Raw genomic sequence first — 21,404 nt, 5'->3', positions numbered from 1 at the left:
ATGTGTATCCCCAACACCAAGTTTTAGCATGATCTCGAAGTGAGAACGAAAATAGCTTCAATTTAACAATATCATTATCCACATCTTTTTTCTTTTGCATATCACACAAATCAACGAAATTATTAAGATGGGATGCGGCATCTTCATTGGGAAGGCCGGAAAATTTATTTTTCATAACAAGATTCAGCAAAGTGGCATTAATTTCACAAGATTCGCATTAGTAGCGGGAGCAATCGGGGTACTAACAAAATCATTATTGTTGGTACTGGAAAAGTCATACAATTTGTATTGTCTTGAGCCATCGTGACAAAGCAAGCAATCCAACAAACAAGCACACAAAAAGCAAGTGGAGAAGACGAACGGAAGAGGGGCGAAGAATAGGTAAATCTTTTCGAAAATTGTTTTAGAAGTGGGGGAGAGGAAAACGAGAGGCAAATGAAAAATAATGTAATGTGAGGGATGAGAGTTTATGATGGGTACTTGGTATGTCTTGGCTTGGCATAGATCTCCCCAGCAACGGCGCCAGAAATTCTTCCTGCTACCTTTTGAGCTTGCGTTGGTTTTTCCCTTAAAGAGGAAAGGGTGATGCAGCAAAGTAGAGTACGTATTTTCCTTAGCTTTTGAGAACCAAGGTATCAATCCAGTAGGAGACAATGCACAAGCCACCGAATACCTGCACAAACAAACACCAACTTGCACCCAATGCGACAAAGGGGTTGTCAATCCCTTCACGGTTATTTCCAAAGTGAGATTTGATATAGATGGATAAACGGTAAAGTAATATTTTTGGTATTTTTGGTTTATGGAACGGAAAGTAAAAGATTGCAAAAAAGTAAATAGGAAACTAAAATTGTAGATCAGAAACTTATATTATGGAAAATATAAGATTATATGATGGAAAATAGACCCGGGGGCCATAGGTTTCACTAGAGGCTTCTCTCAAGATAGAAAATATTACGGTGGGTGAACAAATTACTACCGAGCAATTGATAGAAAAGCGCAAAGTTATGACGATATCTAAGGCAATGATCATGAATATAGGCATCACGTCGGTATCAAGTAGACCGACTCCTGCCTGCATCTACTACTATTACTCCACACATCGACTGACTCCTGCCTGCATCTAGAGTATTAAGTTCATAGAACATAGTAATGCATTAAGTAAGATGACATGATGTAGCGGGAATAAACTCAAGCAATATGATGAAAACCCCATCTTGGTATCCTCGATGGCAACAATAAAATACGTGTCAGTTCCCCTTCTGTCGCTAGAATCGACATCGCAAGATTGAACCCAAAGCTAAGCACTTCTTCCATTGCAAGAAAAATCATTCTAGTTGGCCAAACCAAATCGATAATTCAAAGAGACTTGCAAAGATATCAAATCATGCATATAATAATTCAGAGAAGAACCAAATAATATTCATAGATAAGCTGATCATAAATCCACAATTCATCGGATCTCGGTAAACACACCGCAAAAAAAGCATTACATCAAATAGATCTCCAAGAACATTGAGGAGAACATGGTATTGAGAATCAAAGAGAGAGAAGAAGCCATCTAGCTACTAGATATGGACCCGTAGGTCTGTGGTAAACTACTCATGCTTCATCGGAGAGGCAATGGTGTTGATGTAGAAGCCCTCCATGATCGAATCCCCCTCCGGAAGGACGCCGGAAAAGGCCCCTAGATGGGATCTCACGGGTACAGAAGGTTGCGGTGGTGAAAAGTGGTTTTGTAGCTTCCCTGGAAGGTTTTCGGGTATTTGAGAATATATAGGCGGAAGAAATAGGTCGGTTGAGTCATGAGGGGCCCACAAGGGTGGGGGCGCGCCCTACTCCCGGGCGCGCCTCCCGACCTTCTGGATGCCTCGTGGCTTTCCTGACGTGCACTCCAAGCCCTCTGGATGTCTTCTGGTCCAAGAAAAATCATCACGAAAGTTTCATTCCGTTTGGACTCCGTTTGGTATTCCTTTTCTGCGAAACTCTAAAACAAGGGAAAACAGGAACTGGCATTGGGCTCTAGGTTAATAGGTTAGTCCTAAAAATAATATAAAATAGTATATTAATGCATATAAAATATCCAAAACAGATAATATAATAGCATGGAACAATCAAAATTCTAGATACTTTGGAGACGTATCAGGGCTACTATGAACACTAGTAAACTACACATCAATAACATGTATATCATATATACCTTTGTTCACATTGCCATCCTTCTTATCCGCCAAATATTTGGGGTAATTCCGCTTCCAGTGATCATTCCCTTTGCAGTAGAAGCACTCAGTTTCAGGCTTAGGTCTAGCTTTGGGCTTCTTCACGGGAGCGGCAACTTGCTTGTCATTCTTCTTTAAGTTCCCTTTCTTTTCCTTTGCCCTTTTTCTTCAAACTAGTGGTCTTGTTAACCATCAACACTTGATGATCTTTCATGATTTCTACCTTCACCGATTTCAGCATCGCGGAGAGCTTGGGAATCTTTTCTGTTATCCCTTGCATATTGTCGGTGTCAAAACTGACGGATCTCGGGTAGGGGGTCCTGAACTGTGCGTCTAAGGTGGATGGTAACAGGAGGTGAGGGACACGATGTTTACCCAGGTTTGGGCCCTCTCGATGGAGGTAATACCCTACGTCTTGCTTGATTGACCTGGATGATATGAGTATTACAAGAGTTGATCTACCACGAGATCGTAGAGGCTAAACCCTAGAAGCTAGCCTATGGTCTGATTGTTGTTGTCCTATGGACTAAACCCTCCGGTTTATATAGACACCGGAGGGGGCTAGGGTTACACATAGTCGGTTACAAGGGAGGAGATCTACATATCCGTATTGCCAAGCTTGCCTTCCACGCCAAGGAGAGTCCCATCCGGACACGGGACGAAGTCTTCAATCTTGTATCTTCATAGTCCAACAGTCCGGCCAAAGGATATAGTCCGGCTGTCCGGAGACCCCCTAATCTAGGACTCCCTCAGTAGCCCCTGAACTAGGCTTCAATGACGATGAGTCCAGCGCGCAAATTTGTCTTCGGCATTGCAAGGCGGGTTCCTCCTCCGAATACTCCATAGAAGATTTTGAACACAAGGATAGTGTTGGGCTCTACAAAACAAGTTCCACATACCACCGTAGAGAGAATAATATTTCCACAAATCTAATCTGCTGACACGTTTGACGGCATGACATCATACCACGGCCCGGTCATTATTCGAACCGTTTTCCTCAACCAGCACTGCACATGTCGTGAGGCGGTTTTCTTGACACGTCTTGTCGAAGTAGAGATCGTGTCCCCTTATCACGGGATTCTCATCAATACAGACATGGGTAACCCAACCGCGCCATCAATTACAACGCTCGGGGAATAAGCGATTTTACCAGGTAAGTGGGGAGGCGCATCGCCTCTTCTGCCCTTATCAAGGGACAAAGATTCACCCCTTTTTACCCACGCCTTCTTCCTCCTTGCTTATCCATTCTTGCGCACTCGAGCTCCAGCGCCCAAGTTCGCGTCTTTCTCCTCAAACCACTCCAAGCATGTCCGGAGCGGGAGGCAAGTGGACGGAGGAGAACATCGCAAAGCTACGGGAAGCCGGATATCTGGCCAAGGACATCGCGCACCGGCTGCCAGATGTGGGGCAGATCATCCCTACACCCTCACCCCATGAGAGGGTAGTTTTCCTTACCCACTTTGTCCGCGGACTGGGATTTCCCCTTCACCCGTTTGTCCGCGGGCTCATGTTCTACTACGGGCTGGATTTTCATGATCTGGCCCCCAATTTCATCCTCAACATCTCGGCGTTTATCATTGTGTGCGAGGCCTTCCTCCACATCAAGCCCCACTTCGGCCTGTGGCTGAAGACCTTCAATGTTAAACCGAAGGTGGTGGTCGGCCAGCAAGCGAAGTGTGGAGGCGCCATGGTGGGCAAAATGCCTAAAGTCACCTGGCTCGAAGGCTCCTATGTGGAGACCATAAAGGGGTGGCAATCAGGGTGGTTCTACATCACCGAGCCGCGCGACACCAACTGGGTGGCGGCCCCCGAATTTCGATCCGGAATCCCCAGCGGCTCACCTCCTGGAAAGAGAAGGGCCTGTCCTGGGGTTCCCCGGTAGAGCTGAGCAGACTCCAGACCTGCATCAAGAACATGATGAGCAAGAAAATCAAGCTCGTCAACGTGGTCCAGGTCATGCTCTTCCGCCGGATTCTCCCGTGTCAACGACGGGTATTCAATTTGTGGGAGTTCGACCCGGCCAAGCACCAGACGCTGCGAGAGCTCTCTGACACGACGCACAAGGACGTCTGGAAGGTGATGTTCAAGGGCGCCGAGGTACCTCCTCCCCTTATCGAGGACCGCGTACTCAGCGCAAAGCTCCATGCCAATCCGGTAAGTTTTGATATCTCACGGGATATTTATTTGCCCCAGTTTAATCATGTGCAGGATTTAAGCTTCCATGCCATTAACAGGACTGGGTAGAAACAGCGGAGCGGGTCGATTGCCCAACCCCTTGCCTGAAGATCCTACAGATGCTCTCCTAACGGAGATGCTGGTTCCGGCGCCTTACAAGGTGCCGGTGAAGAAGGCCAAGAAGAAGGCCGCGGCGACCCGAAAGGGTCTCCGGCACAAGATTATATCGGACTCATCATCTGATGACTCCAAAGCGCCCTCCTCCCACGAAAACGAGGAGGAGGAAGAGGAAAGTTCTCCCCCCCCCCCAGCCGGGGGAGACAAGAAAAGGAAGGCCGCCTCAACCAGAGAGGCCGAAGGGTCCAAGAAGGAAAGGACCCTCCTTCCGGACTGCTCCATGACGGCCACCCATAGCGACGACGAGTGGTTACCCAGGGACAAGCCCCTGGAGAAGTCGTAAGTATCCGGATACCATAGTAATTCATGGTATGTTTTATTGCACTGCTTCTCCTTATGCCGAATATGATTATGCAGTCTGTCCCGAGCCCGTATCAACGTATCTTCGTCGGACGGTTCTTTGGACTCGTCGGATCTGAATAGCGATTCACTTCCGACCACCTCCACCCCTTGCCCTACGGACAACGTCGAGGTGTTGTCTCAAAAGGCACCGAGCCAAGGGGAGGTAGTCCTGGGGGCGCCTCGAGGCGACCTTCCGGACCCTGGGCGCAAAGGGAGCAAGACTCCCACGGGCTCCAAGTTCGGCCCTCAGTCGAACACTGCGCCGGAACCTTCGGTGGTTCCGGATTCCGGCGGGCGACCCCCCGTTAAGAGGGGCGAGCTTCTCGTGCCGGTGGCCTCTGTCCATCCAGAGGCACCGGACAACTTGCTGGAAGCACTTTGCGACGCTTCCATCGACGAAGAGCACCGCACTATCATGAGTGCGGTGATCGAGAAAGTCTAGTCCGCCAAAAACGGACTAACCGAAGCTTGTGCCAGCCTCCTAACAGGCTTTCAGCTAAGCAATCAAAATATAGGAAAAATATTACCGCATAGACAGTAGCCCCCGATGCTCTGTTTGGCGTTCGTGAAGAAAGGCCGAATAGAGGATCAAATAATGACTCAGGAGTCTAATCAGAACATGTCTATGTGCATATGCAGGCTTCACTGCTGGCCGCTACTGCACGTACTGCGGAGGTCACTGCACTGAAGCAGGACCTTGAGCGGTCCGAGGACGAGCTCGGCCTTACCAAGAGGCAGCTCGAGGAGAGCAAAGGTAAGAAATACCTTGTCTATATATTAAAAATAAATTTGGTTGTAAAATAATAGGATCATCATGAATTTGCTAGGGGCCACAACCGAGGTGGCGACCGTGAAGAAGGCGATGTCTGAGGCCAAAGACAAAGCGGCCAAGGAGTACATTGAGCGGGAAAAGCAAGAAGCCCGAGTAGGCGAGGTGCAGCAAGAGCTCGAGGATCTTGCCAAAAAACACGAGTCCTTGGAGCTTGACTCTAAGACGCGAGAGTCCGAGCTTGTGAAGGCGCGCGAAAGTGCACAGAGTGCCAAGGCTGAAGCCCACAAGGCCCTCCAGGAAATTGATGCGGTGAAGAAGATAGCAGCGGGTAAGGCATTTATTATGCAAAGCAAGCATGTGAAGGAAACTTTCCTTTTACTTACCCGAGCTCGGAGCTCTCCAGGAGCGTTCGCAGATCTTCCCCGCAGTGTGCTGGATGCCGTGGAGTTTTACCGAGATGAGGAGGGGAGCTCGATGGAAAAGTTGTTCTGGTCTCAATATACTGGGACCGAACACCCAATGCCCTTGAGCGACCAGCTGAAGCAACTGGTCGAGCTTCACAAGGCGGCCGAACAGGCCATGAAGGGTCTTATAGTCCGGATGTGGCTTGGCGATGTCAATGAAAGCACCAATGTCGGTGTCAAAACCGGCGGATCTCGGGTAGGGGGTCCCGAACTGTGCGTCTAAGGCGGATGGTAACAGGAGGCGGGGGACACGATGTTTACCCAGGTTCGGGCCCTCTCGATGGAGGTAATACCCTACGTCCTGCTTGATTGATCTTGATGATATGAGTATTACAAGAGTTGATCTACCACGAGATCATAGAGGCTAAACCCTAGAAGCTAGCCTATGGTCTGATTGTTGTTGTCCTACGGACTAATCCCTACGGTTTATATAGACACCGGAGGGGGCTAGGGTTACACAGAGTCGGTTACAAGGGAGGAGATCTACATATCCGTATTGCCAAGCTTGCCTTCCATGCCAAGGAGAGTCCCATACGGACACGGGACGAAGTCTTCAATCTTGTATCTTCATAGTCCAATAGTCCGGCCAAAGGATATAGTCCGGCTGTCCGGAGACCCCCTAATCCAGGACTCCCTCACATATTATAGTTCATCACGAAGTTCTAGTACCTTGGTGATAGTGACTAGAGAACTCTGTCAATCACTATCTTATCTGGAATATTAACTCCCACTTGATTCAAGTGATTGTAGTACCCAGACATTCTGAGCACATGCTCATTGGTTGAGCTATTCTCCTCCATCCTGTAGGCAAAGTACTTGCCAGAGGTCTCATACCTCTCGACACGGGCATGAGTCTGAAATGCCAATTTCAACTCTTGGAACATCTCATATGCTTTGTGGCGTTCAAAACATTTTTGAAGTCTCGATTCTAAGCCGCAAAGTATGGCGCACTAAACTATCAAGTAGTTATCATATCGAGCTTGCAAAACGTTCATAACGTCTGTATCTGCTCCCGCAATAGGTTTGTTACCTAGTGGTGCATCAAGGACATAATACTTCTATGCAGCAATGAGGACAATCCTCAGATCACAGACCCAGTCCGAATCATTGCTACTATCATCTTTCACTTAGTTTTCTCTAGGAACATATCAAAAATAAGGGAGCTAAATCGTGAGCTATTGATCTACAACATAGATATGCAAATACTATCAGGACTAAGTTCATGATAAATTAAGTCCAATTAATCAAATTACTTAAGAACTCCCACTTAGATAGACATCCCTCAAGTCATCTGAATGATATGTGATCCAAATCAACTAAACCATGTCTGATTATCACGTGAGATGGAGTAGTCATCAATGGTGAACATCTCTATGTTGAACATATCTACTATATGATTCACGTTCGACCTTTCGGTCTCAAGTGTTCCAAGGCCATGTCTGTACATGCTAGGCTCATCAAGTTTAACCCGAGTATTCCGCATGTGCAAAACTTTCTTGCACCCGTTGTATGTGAACGTAGAGCCTATCACACCCGATCATCATGTGGTGTCTTAGCACGACAAACTGTCACAATGGTGCATACTCAGGGAGAACACTTATACCTTGAAATTTAGTAAGGGATCATCTTATAATGCTACCGCCGTACTAAGCAAAATAAGATGCATAAAAGATAAACATCACATGCAATCAAAGTATGTGACATGATATGGCCATCATCATCTTGTGCCTTTGATCTCCATCTCCAAAGCATCATTGTGATCTCCACTTGATCTCCATCGTAGCGTCATGGTCGTCTCCCAACTATTGCTTCTACAACTATCGCTAATGCATAGTGATCAAGTAAAGCAATTACATGGCATTTGCATTTCATACAATAAAGAAGCAACCATAAGGCTCTTGCCAGTTGGTGATAACTTTTACAAAACATGATCATCTCATACAATAACGTATATCACATCATGTCTTGACCATATAGCATCACAACATGCCCTGCAATAACAAGTTAGACGTCCTCTACTTTGTTGTTACAAGTATTACGTGGCTTCTACGGGCTTCTAGCAAGAACCATTCTTACCTACGCATCAAAACCACAATGGTGATTTATCAAGTGTGTTGTTTTAACCTTCAACAAGGACCAGCCGCAGTCAAATTCGATTCAACTAAAGTTGGAGAAACAGACACCCGCCAGCCACCTTTATGCAAAACTAGTTGCATGTCTGTCGGTGGAACCGGTCTCATGAACGTGGTCATGTAAGGTTGGTCCGGGCCGCTTCATCCAACAATACCGCCAAATCAATATAAGACATTGGTGGTAAGCAGTATGACGATCACCGGCCACAACTCTTTGTGTTCTACTTGTGCATATCATCTACGCATAGACCTGGCTCAGATGCCACTGTTGGGAAACGTAGAATGCAATTTCAAAAATTTCCTATGCTCACGCAAGATCTATTTAGGAGATGCATAGCAACGAGAGGGGGAGAGTGTGTCTATGTACCCTCATAGACCAAAAGCGGAAGCGCTTGACAACGCGGTTGATGTAGTCAAACTTCTTATCATCCCGACCGATCAAGCACCAAACATACGGCACCTCCGAGTTCTGCACACGTTCAGCTCGATGACGTCCCTCGAACTCTTGATCCAACAAAGTGTCGAGGGAGAGTTCCGTCAGCATGACGGCATGGTGACGGTGATGGTGAAATGATCTGTGCAGTGCTTCGACTAAGCACTACGTGAATATGACCGCAGGCGTAAACTGTGGAGGGGGGGCACCGCACATGGCTAACAATTGTTGGTGTGTGTTCTAGCGGTGCCCCCCCCCCACATATATATAGGTTGGAGGGGAGGAGAGGCAGCCAAGGGGGCGCCCCAACTAGGAGGAATCCTACTTGGGTGCCTCCCAATTCTGCATCCCCCCTTCCATAACTTCTAGAGGGGGAAGGAAGGAGGAGGGAGGAGGGAAGGAAGGGGGAGGCCGAATCCCTCCCCTTCCTTCTCTCTTCCCCCTCTTTTCTTCTCCTCCTATTCGGCCTATATGGGGGTGCTGGTATGTCCCCTTCTTGGCCCATTAGGCCCATATAGTTGTCGGGGGATGCCCGGAACCCCTTCCGGTGACCCGATATGTACCCGATACCCCCAAAACACTTCCGATGTACGAATATCATCGTCCTATATATGAATATTTACCTCTTGACCATTTCGAGACTCCTCGTCATTTCCGTGATCTAATACGGGACTCCGAACAACATTCGGTCACCAAATCACATAAACTCATATAATACAAAATCGTCATCGAACGTTAAGCGTGCGGACCCTACGAGTTCGAGAACTATGTAGACATGACCGAGACATCTCTCTGGTTAATAACCAATAGTGGAACCTGGATGCTCATATTGGCTCCTGCATATTCTACGAAGATCTTTATCGGTTGAACCGTTATGACAACATACGTTATTCCCTTTGTCATCGGTATGTTACTTGCCTGAGATTCGATCATCGGTATCTTCATACCTAGTTCAATCTCGTTATCGACAAGTCTCTTTACTTATTCCGTAATACTTCATCCCACAACTAACTCATTAGTCACTTTTCTTGCAAGGCTTCTTATGATGTGCATTACCGAGAGGGCCCAGAGATACCTCTTCGATACTCGGAGTGACAAATCCTAATCTTGATCTATACAAACCCAACAAACACCTTCAGAGATACCTGTAGAGCATCTTTATAATCACCCATTTATGTTGTGACATTTGATAGCACACAAGGTATTCCTATGATATTCGGGAGTTGCATAACCTCATAGTCAAAGGAATATGTATATGACATGAAGAAAGCAATAGCAATAAAACTGAACGATCAATATGCTAAGCTAATGGATGGGTCTTTTCCATCACATCGTTCTCCTGATGATGTGATCCCGTTCATCAAATGACAACTCATGTCTTTGGTTAGGAAACTTAACCATCTTTGATCAACAAGCAAGTCTAGTAGAGGCTTACTAGGGACACGATGTTTTGTCTATGTATCCACACATGTATCAAGTTTCCGTTTAATACAATTCTAGCATGAATAATAAACATTCATCATGATATAAGGAAATATAAAATAACAACTTTATTATTTCCTCTAGGGCATATTTCCTTCATTTTCCCGTCGGATGAGTAATTTGATTTGAGCGAAGAAGAGAACATCGCTATGCTAGTGGCGATGCACAAGAGGAAGAACCCGAAGTACGACGGTTTCATGTATGGTCGTGCATTCATTCGGAGAGAACGGGTTGAGGCGCACAAGAGGTTCATGCACAACTATTTGGCTTCACCACCCGTTTTTTCAGAGAGGTATTTCTGACACTGATTCAGAATGTCCAATGACTTATTCGTCCACATTTGCAATTCAGTGAAGCAGCATGATCGATCCTTCGAGTAGAGGAGGAATTGTGTCGGGTTGCTTGGACATAGGACCGAACAAAAGGTCACTGCCGCTTTGCACATGATGGTCTATGGTGTTTTGGCAGACTACATTAATGACAATTTGGCAATGGCAGAGAGCACTTCTATCTTCTATGTCAAACAATTTGCAAAGACTATGGTAGAAGTGTTTGGTGCGGAGTACTTGAGAGCACCCAATGCTTGGGACACTTAGAGGCTTTTGGATATGTACAAAGCTCGTGGGTTTCCTGGTACGCTAGGAGCCGTCGATTGCATGCATTGGAAATGGAAAAATTGCCCAAAATCATGGCATGGATAGTGCAAGGGTCGTGGGAAGGATGCCACTATCATTTTTGAGGCCATTGTCGATCAAGAAACATGGTTTTGGCATTCATATTTTGGGATGCCTGGATCTTTCAATGACATCAACGTGCTTGACCGATCACCTCTTTTTGCCAAGTTAGCAAATGGAGAAGCACCACCGGTGACCTTCAAAGCAAATGGCCACACATACAACTATTGATGCTATCTTGAGGATGGGATCTACCCGAGGTGGAGTACTTTTGTCAAGCCAGTTGCTATACCCCAAGGTAAGAAAGAACTCATCTTTCACAATGCGCAAGCGGTGGCTAGGAAAGATGTTGAGAGGGCTTTTGGGATTTTGCATTCCCAATTTACTATTGTGTGAGGACCATCTAGATTCTGGGATCAAAAAACACTTTGGTATACCATGACCGCTTGCGTGATCATGCATAACATGATCATTGAGAATGAGTGTGGACAAATTTTGGATTACACCTTCTATAATTTGATGGGCATAAGTGTTATGCCAATGAGGAAATAGGAGCGAATCAGACGTTTCATGAAGGTGTACAATGAAATTAGAGACTCTGATGCGCACGATCAACTTCGGAAGGATTTGATGGAGGGGTATTGGAAATGGCACGGCGAAAGAGATGCCTAGTTTCATTTTTTGTTTGTTGTGTTGTGCAAAACTATGCTGTATTTCTGTTCCATTTGATCTTGGGGATTTGATGAATATGTAATAATTTGATACTATGGACATGTGAAATTTTGTCTTTGATTTCTGGACGTTTTATTTCAATTTGTGCGGCTGAACAGTAGCAGTGCGGCTGTCAACAGCTTTTACATCTCTAGTTTGCATCTTCTCTTGGAGTTGCTCTTTTACATCTTCAATATGCATCATCTATTGAGGTTGCCTCTTTTTTGGAGATGTAAAAAGCATTTTTTGGAGATGTATATTTTTACATCTCATTTTTATATCTCCAAATTTGCATCTTCTATTGGAGATGCTCCAATTGATCCTTGCTAATTCTATTTCTTTCAACATACACACATAAGCCATGCACATAGTTTTGCAACATAGTTTTCCACAATACAACAAACAAACCTTATCAAAGGCCCACCCAACATGCATGGCGAAAAAAATCCATTATATTATTTTACTACCTATATTCAACAAATCTTTTCAACTATACAATACATAATATATGTTTTAAGTTTTTTCCATATACTGTTAATTTAAGTGTTTCTTACAACCAAATCTTGAAATGTGTTATAAGATATTATCCAAGAAACGCACGAGGTATCATCTAGTTTCACTAGTATACAGAATCGAGCATTGGAGGTGGTTCTCATACACAAACCGGTGCTAGTTTTTAGTTCCGCCTCAAAGGCTACGTCGCTAATACTCCACACAGAGTAGACGGTTGTGGAAACTGCCTCCAATATCATGGACAACAATACCCTTCTTGCCACATGCAGTTTCGTACAAATAACCGTCTTCATTTTGTATGTTAGGGACATAAATGTTTCCTTTTAGGTACTCGCCCTTGCTAATGATAGTCAGATGAAACACTCCTTGATTTTCGTATTACTTAACTAGTCACGTGAATGAAATTGTAAGTAAACTTTCGGATAAACATAGACATATTCCATACATCATTCAATTGCACAAAAGCTTTGCATCTCATAACAGACATGCATATAGAATTGAAATTTCAGAGCAACATACATTTACGCACTTCGCAACCAACATATGAAACATATGCAAAAACCTAAAAAGGAGTCAAGGGAAAACACTAACGTCCTTAACAGTTTGATCCTTTATGTTGGCTTGGGTACGAATGAGGCTTCTCTTCTCTTCAAAATTTTGTGCAGTGCAACTAAAACATAAAACACCCGCAAGAAAGAAATATTTCATTTAGATATACTACAGTTTTACATCAGTATGTGGTGTAACAGAATGATTATCTCCCCATTGTGCACATCACCTCTTTCAGGATGCCTACTCAGACTAGCACAGACTCATACATAACATCTCGGTCAAAGATTGTGGAATGTTTTAGCATGAACTCTGAGACCGTCAGAGAGGCTCGGGCTCGGAACCCATATCCAGAATGAAGAGTGTGGAGGACCAGGTGCCTGCCCCTCCACCTTCCACTTCTCTTAAATTTTCTTGTGCAATGCAACTAAAATAAATAAAAACTACATGCAAAAAAATTAGATCTTATTGGGTTATATTTGACATAAGTTTGTTGGGAGGTCAACACATAGGTATATAATCTTGAAGGAAGAGAGACAAAGATTCAGACCTCAGATAATGTAATTAACCTTAATATTTTACATTAAAGGTGTAACTTCTTTGACAAGCATGAGTTAAAGAATTTTGTTTATTATTCAATACACAAAAAGTCAAAGCTAGCCACGCCTATGATACAAGTAAAGGTTACCAGTTTATCATTGTAAAACAAAGACTTAACTATACTCCCTCCTTTTCGGTTTACTTGGACAATCTTAGAAATCTCATCAACTAAAACCTTCATATAAGCAGCAACTAATCATAGAAAAAAGATATAAGCATACAATCGCTAACCGTAGAAGCAACAACTATCTGCTGGAATTTTGTCTATTTTGGGCCTAGCCCAATAGCAATTTCAAAAATCCCTAATAAATCCTAGAGGCCCACTTAGCCCATTTGTGCAAGGTAAGGGATACTACTAAAGTTTAGTCCCACATTGCTAGTTGAGTGGGAGTTGGAAATCCTTATAAGGGAGGTTCTTTCCCCACTTGTATGAGCATGAGAACAAGAGGGACATTCACGCGCGCTCCTCCTCTGCCGCCCGCCTCGCCACGCCACGCCTCGTCACGACGTGCCGCGGGTTGCGGGTTGCGGGAATGAGCTGAGCCGATGTCTAAATTTTTTCCACGCACTACGGGTATATGAAAGGTCACACGGAAGCTGAAAAGATTTTTGCGAAAGAGAAGTTCGAATGCGAACGGTGCAGCTTGTCGGCTGCTGGCTGTTCGCTTCATCTCCGTCTCTTTGTTTCGTCTCCCGTCGCTGCCCTCTCGCCTCCTTCTCTTGCGCCTATAAAAGGGAGGTCGCTCCTCCCAGAGTAGACGCACCAGAACCTCTTCCTCCTCTCGCCACAAGTTCCTGAGCACGGCGCTGCTGCTACGATCTTCCCCATCCCAGCTTGTGGCGTGCACCGCAGGTCGGGACAGTAGGCCTCCGAAACCGCACCTTTTGAGTCCTGTACGGGAGAAGGGTGATAAGGTTTTTGGGGAGTGCTCAGCGCGACTACTGACTACTTCATCACGGACGATCCGGTCGCCGACGACTACTTCCCCGACGTCCATGATCTCCTCGACGACATGGCAGGCGAGGACACCGACCCCAAGTCCAGCAGTTCCACTGCTACTGTCCCGTACGTGTTCTTGCTCTTTCTGTTAGATGTCATGACACAGTTCTTTGCTCTACTTTCCGTCCTACATGTGTCAGGTTCTACTTCATATATGCAACTTCATCTAGTGTCTGTTCTAGATGTGTTTAGTTCAAGTTCATATATGCAGATGCTCTTTACCTTCTCTCTATCCGAACGTATGACTTGTTTTATCTCTACTATATTAGTCATGCTTTATCTAGTATTTCTGTTAATAAAATCATTAGGTAAATTGCTCATATTTCCAACAATCCAAAAACCTTATTATAGGCAATTTACCCCAAGTGGTTTTGCTGCTTCCATGAGACCTCCTATGTTTGAGGGTATCCACTATAAGAGGTGGCGCGTGAGAGCAGTCTTGTGGTTTCAAACCATGAGTTGCTATGACGCCACGCTTGGCAAGCCTGAAGGGGAGCTTGATGCCCAACAGGAACAAGCGTTTCAGAAAATGGATACTCTGTTTAAGACTGCTCTCTTGAGTGTTCTTGCTGAGAACATAGTTGATGCTTATGCGTCAATTGATAATGGAAAAGATATGTGGGACGCACTCGAGGCCAAGTTTGGGGTCTCGGATGCAGGCACTGAGCTGTACATCATGGAGCAATTCTATGATTACAGGATGACTGAAGAGCGCTCCATGGTTGAGCAAGCTCATGAGATACAGTCATTTGCTAGAGAACTTGAGCACTTCAATTGTATGCTACCGGACAAGTTTGTTGCCGGAGGTATCATCACTAAGCTTCCTCCTTCATGGAGGAACTTTGCTACCTTACTGAAGCATAAGAGGCAGGAGTTTTCCGTTCCGGATCTCATTGGCACTCTTGATGTGGAAGAAAAGGCGAGAGCAAAGGACACACGTGCTCGAGGTATTGAGGGAGGATCTAGTGCCCATGTGGTACAGAAGCAGAACTTCCAGCCCAACAAGTTCAAGAACAAGGGCAAGTTTGATGGTAAAGCAAAGTTTGATGGGAAGAACAAGGATGTCCAGCATAAGAACTTCAAGAAGAAGAATGACAAGAAGAAAGGTGTCTGTCATGTGTGTGGGGATCCTGATCATTTGGCTCCTAGTTGCCCTAATTGCTATGATAAGCGTCATCCTGGGAAAGGCGGCAAGACCGCTAATGTTGTCATTGGAGACATTGATATGAAGGATGCTGGGTATGGTATATTTCCCACTAATCTTTCACTATGGCATTCTCCTGATTGGTTGATTGACACGGGTGCTAATGTGCATGTATGCAGTGATATTTCCATGTTTTCATCTTATCAGACCACAGGGACTTCAACCGTGCTGATGGGCAACGGTTCAAGTGCTTCTGTTCGTGGTGTTGGCACGGTCGATCTAAAGTTTACTTTGGGGAAGATCGTGCGGCTGAAGAACGTGCATTATGTCCCCTCCGTCAATAAAAATCTTGTTAGTGGATCCCTTCTGTGTAGAGATGGCTACAAGCTTGTCTTTGAGTCGAATAAATTTGTAATATCCAAGTATGGAACCTTTGTTGGTAAAGGCTATGAGTCAGGAGGCCTATTTCGTTTATCCTTATCAGACGTTTGCAATAAAGTTGTTAATCATGTTTGCAACAATAGTGAATCAAATGTGTGGCATTCACGTCTTTTTCATGTTAACTTTGGTTGAATGTCGCGACTAGCAAAGTTGAACTTAATCCCTAGTTTCACCACTGTCAAGGGATCTAAGTGTCAAGTGTGTGTGCAAGCTAAGCAACCTCGTAAGTCTCACACGACTGCGGAAACGAGAAATCTTGCACCACTAGAGCTCATACATTCAAATCTATGTGAAATGAATGGCGTTTTGACAAAAGGTGGAAAGAAATATTTCATGACGTTAATTGATGACTCCAATAGATACTGTCATGTGTATCTTCTGAAATCTAAGGATGAGGCTTTGAACTTTTTCAAGATCTATAAAGTTGAAGTGGAAAACCAACTTGATCGAAGAATCAAGAGGCTTAGGTCCTACCGTGGTGGAGAGTATTTTTCCAATGAATTTGATGTTTTTTGTGCGGAACATGGTATAATCCATGAGAGGACGCCCTCCTACTCACCTCAGTCAAATGGGGTGGCCGAAAGAAAGAATCGTACTCTAACTGATTTGGTTAACGCCATGTTAGACACATCGGGTCTCTCCAAGGCATGGTGGGGGAGGCGATATTGACGGAATGTCATGTCCTAAACCGAGTTCCCACAAAGAACAAAGGGATAAGTCCATTTGAGGAATGGGAGAAGAAAAGGTTAAAACTCTCTTATCTACGAACATGGGGTTGCTTGGCGAAAGTCAATGTTCCAATTCCAAAGAAGCGGAAGCTTGGACCAAAGACTGTGGATTGTGTTTTCCTGGGATATGCTTTTCATAGCATTGGCTATAGATTTTTGGTTATAAAATCTGAGGTACCTGACATGCATGTCGGTACGATCATGGAGTCGAATGATGCGACTTTCTTTGAAGATATCTTTCCCATGAAGGATATGGCTACCTCATCTAATCAGGAGATGCCTAGTTCATCGAATCAGGAACCAGTTACAATTACCGAACCTGCCATTTCGATGGAACACTTTGAAAGTCATGTGGAGGAGAACAATGAAGTTCCTACTAGGAGCAAGAGACAGAGGACTGCAAAGTCCTTTGGTGATGATTTTCTTGTGTGTCTCATAGATGACACTCCCAGTTCTATTTCAGAGGCCTATGCATCTGAAGATGCTGACTACTGGAAGGAAGCGGTTCGTAGCGAGATGGATTCCATCTTGGCGAATGAAACTTGGGAGATAACTGATCGTCCTTATGGGTGCAAACCTATAGGATGCAAATGGGTATTCAAGAAGAAGCTTAGGCCTGATGGTACTATTGAAAAGTACAAGGCTCGGCTCGTGGCAAAGGGTTATACCCAAAAGGAAGGTGAATACTTCTTTGATACTTACTCACCTGTGGCTCGACTGACCACTATTCGAGTTCTACTTTCACTAGCTGCGTCACATGGTCTTCTCGTTCATCAAATGGATGTTAAGACTGCTTTCCTAAATGGAGAGTTGGACGAGGAAATTTAGATGGAACAACCAGATGGGTTTTTACTAGATGGTCAGGAAGGAAAAGTGTGCAAGTTGCTAAAGTCTTTGTATGGACTCAAGCAAGCACCCAAACAGTGGCATGAGAAGTTTGAAAGAACTTTAACAGCTGCAGGCTTTGTTGTAAACGAAGCTGACAAATGTGTGTACTATCACCATGGTGGGGGCGAGGGAGTTATCCTTTGCTTGTATGTTGATGACATACTGATTTTCGGAACAAATCTGAATGTTATTAAGGAGGTCAAGGATTTTCTATCTCGTTGTTTTGAGATGAAGGATTTAGGAGTGGCTGATGTCATTCTAAACATCAAGTTGTTGAGAGACGATGATGGTGGGATTACATTCCTTCAATCTCACTATGTGGAAAAGATCTTGAGTCGCTTTGGCTATAGTGACTGCAAGCCCTCTCCAACACCATATGATGCTAGTGTGTTGCTTTGAAAGAATCGAAGAATTTCTAGAGACCAATTGAAGTATTCTCAGATTATTGGCTCGCTTATGTACTTAGCCAATGCTACAAGACCTGACATCTTTTTTGATGTTAGCAAATTGAGTCGGTTTGTCTCAAAACCAGGAGATGTGCATTGGAAAGCTCTAGAGAGAGTTTTGAGTTATTTGAAAGGCACTGCAAATTATGGAATTCACTACACCGGGCACCCAAAGGTGCTTGAAGGGTATAGTGACTCAAACTAGATCTCAGATGCTGATAAGATAAAGGCCACGAGCGGATATGTATTCACTCATGGAGGTGGCGATGTTTCTTGGAAGTCTTGCAAGAAGACCATCTTAACGAGATCAACAATGGAAGCAGAACTCACAGCACTAGATACAGCTACGGTCGAAGTAGATTGGCTTCGTCGGCTCTTGAACGACTTGTCGGTTGTTGAGAAACCTGTACCGGGTATCCTTATGAACTGCGATAATCAAACTGTGATCACGAAAGTGAGCAGCTCAAAGGATAACATGATGTCATCAAGAGACGTTTAGAGAAGGTTAAAGTCTGTCAGGAAAATGAAAAACTCCGGAGTTATTGCATTGGATTATATCCAAACGTCTAAAAATCTGGCAGATCCTTTTACTAAGGGTCTATCACGTAATGTGATAGATAATGCATCGAGGGAGATGGGTATGAGGCCCACAATATGAGTTGTTCATAGTGGTAACCTATTCTTTGTGATCGGAGATCCCGTGAATTAGATGTGGAAGACAAGTTGTTGGTCAACTGAGAGGAGAGTATCCTTACTATTAACAATACCACCCATGAAGATGCAATACTCTTCTAATCTGTATGGCAGGTTGATGTATATCTTAATGTGTTCTAAGTGGCTCTTTTAAGCAGAGATGTTGTCCTGCAGAATATCTTTTGAAGAACACACCTATATGATTCTGATTGTTAAACCTCGCAATCTATGAGAGTAGGGTTATCTCTAGTAAACTCATGAAAGGTCTCGGAGTATGACGCATAAGTTCCACCCGCGGGAAGACCCACGGTAGCCACGTATCGGTCAAGGCTTTATGTGAAGCTAGATTCGCAGAAAACTTGCAGTTCAAGGCCCAGTCCACTGTTCAAGTTGCTTACTAGTGTAGCATAGAGTTCTAGGTGGAAGTTCAACTTAACAGTGTCCACTGCAGTACCGGTATATAAAACAGTGTTTTGGAACCAAAGGCAATTTCTGTGTGCCTCTGGGATCTGGTGGGGGATTGCTGAAATTTTGTCTATTTTGGGCCTAGCCCAATAGCAGTTTCAGAAATTCCTAATAAATCCTAGAGGTCCACTTAGCCCATTTGTGCAAGGCAAGGGATACTAAAGTTTAGTCCCACATTGCTAGTTGAGTGGGAGTTGGACATCCTTATAAGGGAGGTTCTTTCCCCACTTGTATGAGCATGAGAACAAGAGGGACATTCACGCGCGCTCCTCCTCCGCCGCCCGCCACGCCATGCCATGCCTCGTCACGACGCGCCGCGGGTTGCGGGAATGAGCCGAGTCGCGCTCCTCCCAGAGTAGACGCACCAGAACCTCTTCCTCCTCTCGCCACAAGTTCCTGAGCACTGCGTTGCTGCTACGATCTTCCCCATCCCGGCTTGCGGCGTGCACCGCAGGTCGGGACAGTAGGCCTCCGAAACCGCATCTTTTGAGTCCTGTATGGGAGAAGGGTGATAAGATTTTTGGGAGCGCTCAACGCGACTACTGGCTGCTTCATCACGGACGATCCGGTCGCCGACGACTACTTCCCCGACGACGACTTCTTCCCCAGCGTCCACGATCTCCTCGACGACATGGCAGGCGAGGACACCGGCCGCAAGTCCAGCACTTCCACTGCTGCTGTCCCGTACGTGTTCTTGCTCTTTCCGCTAGATGTCATGACACAGTTCTTTGTTCTAGTTTCCGTTCTACATGTATTAGGTTCTACTTTATATATGCAACTTCATCTAGTGTTTGTTCTAGATGTGTTTAGTTCAAGTTCATATATGCAGATGCTCTTTACCTTCTCTCTGTCCGAACGCATGACTTGTTTTATCTCTATTATATTAGTCATGCTTTATCTAGTATTTCTGTTACTAAAATCATTAGGTAAATTACTCATATTTCCAACACTATCCATACAAAAATATGTAATCCATGGAGAAACATTGGGAGCCTACCAAACACAGGCTAACTGATCTCTGGAACAGGTGGCCAACATAACATGATTTATTTTTTCTAAATTGAAGTATGGTAAACATGTGGCACGATGATACCATTGATAAACATTACATTCCTTAATCATACATTTCAAACTTAACTCCTAGGAAGCCATGTCGCGGTTATCATATCGCTTGATCAAAGGTTGCTATGCGTGTGTAGCAGCAACAGTGATTACTTATAGCTTGGTAAAAAAGAGTTCCCAGATATAGTAAGCTGTGCGACCCACGTCCTACCGTAGCTAGTAACTCCTAGGAAGTGATGTCCCACGTCCTACCATAGCTAGTTTTAATTAAGAAAGAAAGATGTGGGACATCAAGTTTTTAATCCGCTAGTTTTAATTAAGAAGGAAGATGTGGGACATAAAGTTTTAAATCTGCAAAATAAATTCCACCTATACTATTCGAACTTGGCTCTACCAAAGGCCGCGGTCTTGTCACTGGGCTAGATGCCCATCCACTCCCCTTCCCTTCTAATCCCTTCCGATGCCTGCCAGTTTGGTTCATTCGTTTAACGGAGCTGCTAAAAATCAGTGGACTGAGATTCGTGAAGTCTCGGTCGATTGTGCAGCCGTTCGATCTCGTGTTGCTTGTAGATTCGCGCTGGCTCATTTTTATCTATGTTTCGGCCTGTGTACGTCACGGATCGGCCCGTTTTGCTTGTTTTTATTTTTTGGAGCATTTTTTTTATTTGGGCCGGCCTTGATTCATGTGAGCGTCTCGCGTTTCTTTTTCTGGGCTAGGGCAGGTGAAGAGGGAGTGGTAGCCCCGTGGTAATTAAGAGTGGAGAGGGATTTTTTTCGATAAAGGGTGGATTTTATTGACTTAAAATGGAGCATCAAGAAGATACAAACACGATGAGTATACACCCAGCCTCTGCATAGCTAGGTGCACACAACCAACACCAACGCACGCACACAAAAACACGCCGGCAAATAGCAAAGTCATATAAGACCAAAGCTATGCGTATAGGCGAGGAAAAAAGAAAAAAATGCCCAAAGCAATCCGATCCTGGATCGACCAATTATAACAATGATCATATCTGCACCGACCATCTCATGACACCACACGAACGATGAGGTTCTTCAACAGCAACGCCCTCAGGAAGAGAGCAACACTCAAATGTCACCGTCACCAGATCGAGCCACCCAAGGCTACAATCTACGCTTTTCACCCTAAAGAATCTGCCCGAGCATTTCGAACAATGCCTTCAACAAGATAACGACGTAAAAACATCGTCATTGTCAGGTATACCCAACTCGGGCCAAACCTAGGCTTTCATCCCGAAGCTCAAGACCGGGTGCTCAAGTAGCATCACCA

This window comes from Triticum aestivum, chromosome 4A (genome assembly GCF_018294505.1).
Source record: "Triticum aestivum cultivar Chinese Spring chromosome 4A, IWGSC CS RefSeq v2.1, whole genome shotgun sequence".
Lineage (NCBI taxonomy): Eukaryota > Viridiplantae > Streptophyta > Magnoliopsida > Poales > Poaceae > Triticum > Triticum aestivum.
The sequence above is the reverse complement of the archived record's forward strand: the minus strand, read 5'-3'. Positions refer to the sequence as shown.